The sequence below is a fragment of the Camellia sinensis genome, chromosome 6 (genome assembly GCF_055761805.1).
Source record: "Camellia sinensis isolate YWXY chromosome 6, ASM5576180v1, whole genome shotgun sequence".
NCBI lineage: Eukaryota > Viridiplantae > Streptophyta > Magnoliopsida > Ericales > Theaceae > Camellia > Camellia sinensis.
The window spans coordinates 102,666,942-102,671,432 of NC_138966.1; the positions used below are offsets into that span (position 1 = coordinate 102,666,942).

Sequence of the window (4,491 nt, forward strand, 5' to 3'; positions counted from 1 at the left end):
TCTTGAACATGTTTGCATTTCTGGTTGTCATTTGAATTGAAGTTTTAGATAATTTTGTACATAATATTTGCAACATTGATACAAGTAATAATATTTTTGAATGTGAATCAATGGACCATGGATGGATGTGCATTTTGGTTAATATTTTGTTTTTATTTGAATGAATGTGTATTGATATATTTGTTTTAAATTGTTAATTGAATGAATGGAATGCAAAATAAATGATAAGTACTTAAAATTCTATAAAAATAAGAGTTAATAAAAAAAATCATAACTTTTACATTATTACTTCTACCAAAAATAATTATCATCTCATGTTATGATTTTACATTATTACTTGTACCTAAATAGTTATCATCTGGTGTTATGATCCAACACATCTTACTTTAACATTTGAAAATAAATTATTCCACATCTTGATCATGTGTCACATGTGCACCTGTCTAAATATGAAGCGCGTCATTAATATGTGACACATTGTGTTATGTGTGCTTATTTCATAATTCTTTCATAATTTATTTGATGTATTTGTATCATTTTAAATATACTAAACTATTTATGTGAGAAAATCTTAAAAGACAAACCTTTTAAAGGGTATTATAATCTCCAATTTCAAACAACTTTTGCCGTCGCAAAAATAAAAGAAATACTGTAATTAGTTTTTATTTTTCACAATGATTTTAATTTTTTTTGTATAAAAAAAAATCAAAATCTTACCATTTACAATGAACATATCTTACAAATTAATTTTGATAAAGTTCATCAATTCATTGTTGAAATTGCAGCATCACAAATAAGGGAAATTCTATGATGCACGTTTTAAAATAGGGTGTATATTATATGCTCTAATTATGGCGTTTGATTTTTAGTTATGACCTATTGTTGTTAGAATTTACCATAAACCTACCACCACTACCACCTCACCTACTCCACTAAACCTAACCCACTACACCACTACCACCTCCACTTCACCTACTCTCCACCTACTTCACCCACTTAAACCTACTCCACTAAACTTAACCCACTACACCACTACCACCTCACCTACTCCACTAAACCTAACCCACTACACCACTACCACCTCCACTTCACCTACTCCTTACCTACTACACACTCACCCTCTTCTATATATAGGAATCATGAATCATTGTAATATAGATCAATATATCAATCAATAATAATACATACAATTTATTCTCTCTCTTTCTCTATACATTATTTCTTACATGGTATCAGAGCTGGTTTAAAACCTAGTATTTTCGCTTCCCCGGCGGGCGGCAACCTCACCTTAGCCGCCCGCCGGACCTCAACCTATTCCGCTGATAAAATCAACAAAGATTTGTGCAACTGTAGTCATGTGTGAGGCTGATGGAGAAGAATTCTTCACCTCATATGACGAGACAGTCTGGAACTGGAAACACTACAACATTCTGCTCTGGAATTCTGCAGCAGCTAGATTATAGCTTGGTTGAGTGCCAAGCTTTGGTTCTTCCACCCACTCTTGAACTTGCCCAGCAAAGTGTGAAGGTTCATGCTTGTGTTGGAGGGACTAGTGTGCGCGAAGATCAGCGTATTCTCTCCAGTGGGGTTCATGTTGTTGTTGGTACTCCTGGTCATGTGTTTGACATGTTGCGGAGACAATCACTTCGCCCTGTTTACATCAAAATGTTTGTCTTGGATGAAGCTGATGAAATGCTGTCACGAGGTTCTTAAAAATCAGATCTATGATATTTTCCAGTTGCTGCCACCCAAAATCCAGGTTGGGGTGTTCTCTGCCACAATGCCACCAGAGGCTCTTGAAATCACCAGGAAATTCATGAATAAGCCTGGAAAGAGAAAAAGCTCATGCTAGGATTTGCGAAGTGATTCGCTGCAGGAATTTTGGCTTTGGATGAAACCCTTACCATACTCCACTCATTCTCTCCAACTGTTCTAACTTTTTATTTTTATTATTATTATTATTATATCAAATAATCAATGCACTCATGTTCCCCACTAACAGTGTCCACTTTTGACCCAAACCATTTTCAATCCATCATTTCTCCTTCACCTTTTGCACCCCACTCACCGACTCTCTCTCCACTTTATCACATGGGTTTGTCCCTCTCTTTCCTCCATTTGATTTCAAAAATCACTTATTTTTATTTATTTTTTCCAAGTCACTTTTCCTCTTTTTTAAATACCCCACTTTATTTTGAAACAATCGCACTGATGTTTTTCATATAATCCATCTATAAATATTTTTTATCTATTTTCTTTCTCCCTTGTTTTCTTTCATTTTATTTTTATTTTTTCAACAAAACACTCCCAAAAAAAAAAAAAAAAAAAAAAAAAAAAAAAAAAAAACAACAACAACATTTTACAAACTTGTCATTTCTTCATGCCGGGGATCAACCCCGATCAGCATTTTACACCATAAAAAAAAAATAAAAAAATAAAAATAAAAATAAAAAAACACAAAACAAACCAAAACACAACCAACACAAATCGGAACAGTGCGATTTTTCTTCTCGCCTATTCCGTCGGTCTTTTCTTCTTGCCACCGTCTTGGGCGGCCCTTGCCGGTGTTGCCTCCGTGTTTCCCACTCCACTGGGCATGATCACTACTCCCTGCTCCTCCACTGCAGCATATGGCGGCCCTCCAAATCGGAACATAAAACTAGCCTTCCGCTTCAGCTCCTTGTTTTCCGCCTTTAGCACACTTATCTCTGCTCGCGCATCCTTATACATGCGTTGGAGCAGAGCCAGTTGGGCGTTTAACTGCTGCACCTCATTTGTCCTACTCTGCAGCCGGTTCGACAAATTTGTAACCGCAGTCATGGTTTCCACACATGACTTCAAGGTATACTGATTGGCCTCCACATCCGACTGCACCGCCATTTTTTGCTCCACCGACCGCATCGGAAAGTTCAACGGAGCAAAACCAGAGGTGTTTGGTTGAGGTTCACTGGCCACCGCACCAGTTATTTCTCTTGTGGACTCGTTCAGTTCTGGAAAGAGCGTGAGCAGACCACGGGACGAGGAGGCCATGTTCTGGGTAGCTGGACGGGAAGAAGAGGCCATGTTGCTGAGTGTTTCAGAGACGGGTTGGTTACAGAGTATTACAGAGTTTCTTTCTCAGCAAAGGAAGAGTTGTTTTCAGAGGATTTTGAGAAGTTTTTTTTGTCTGCCTCAGCCTCAGCATCAACCTTGGTTAAATAGCGAGGCAGCCACGCGTATCGCGCGCCACTTGACGCCAGACGACAAACGGGCGCGCCAGTCAAGGCACTCACGTGCCTCGCCATCATGTCCGGCACATCTTTTTATGACTTGGGCTCGCCTTTTGATGGCACGTCTTTTTATGGATTGGGCACGCCTTTTGATGGCACGCCTTTTTATGGATTGGGCACGCCTTTTGATGGCACGCCTTTTGAAAGATTGGGCACACCTTTTGAGGGTGCGACTTTTTAGGGGTCCGACAAGACTCTGTAAACTGTCCCGACATTGATTCCGGTTAGCTCCTTTATGGGTCCGACAAGACTCTGTAAACTGTCCCGACATAGATTCCGGTTAGTTTCTACAAGGGTCCGACAAGACTCTGTAAACTGTCCCGACATTGATTCCGGTTAGTTTCTACAAGGGTCCAGCAAGACTCCGTAAACTGTCACAACATTGTCTGCTACAACGGTCCGACATGACCCCATAAACTGTCTTCTACATCGGTCTGATACTGTCATCCAGTGTCCTCTACAACGTTAAGACACCACCATCCAGTGTCTTCACCAACGGTCTGACACGACCATACAGTGTCTCCTATCCTTTTTTATTTTTATGTATTTTCTTGTTTTGTTCCTCTCTTCAAACTCAAGTTGGTTAGTTTCTATCCTCCTTGAGTTTGCGGGGGGCTGTTAGAATTTACCATAAACCTACCACCACTACCACCTCACCTACTCCACTAAACCTAACCCACTACACCACTACCACCTCCACTTCACCTACTCTCCACCTACTTCACCCACTTAAACCTACTCCACTAAACTTAACCCACTACACCACTACCACCTCACCTACTCCACTAAACCTAACCCACTACACCACTACCACCTCCACTTCACCTACTCCTTACCTACTACACACTCACCCTCTTCTATATATAGGAATCATGAATCATTGTAATATAGATCAATATATCAATCAATAATAATACATACAATTTATTCTCTCTCTTTCTCTATACATTATTTCTTACAATTGTAATATTAGTTATAATTCATTATGATTTAATTATCACATTTATAGTAATTATCACTACATTTCAGTATGGTGTTTTTTTCATTAGCCTTTTGTTTATTGATGAATTGTATTTGTTATATTTATACGGATCTTCATCAATAAAATTCTTTTTTATTAATTGAAAAAAAAAGCTACAAATACCATACATTGTAATTAGTGCACACTTTTAAAGATGTATGCTTTCCTTTTTAGATTGATCCAATAAATAAATAGGTTACT

The 4,491-nt window shown here is 38.3% G+C and overlaps 1 long non-coding RNA gene across 1 annotated transcript; it reads right to left on the reverse strand.

Moving 5' to 3' along the window:
• Positions 1-3,414: 3,414 nt before the first annotated feature.
• LOC145792804 (uncharacterized) lies at positions 3,415-4,226 on the reverse strand. Its single transcript, XR_014332720.1, has 2 exons — positions 4,047-4,226; positions 3,415-4,004 (listed from the first exon to the last, which is right to left on the reverse strand). It is a non-coding gene; the product is annotated as an uncharacterized LOC145792804 (long non-coding RNA).
• Positions 4,227-4,491: the final 265 nt, after the last annotated feature.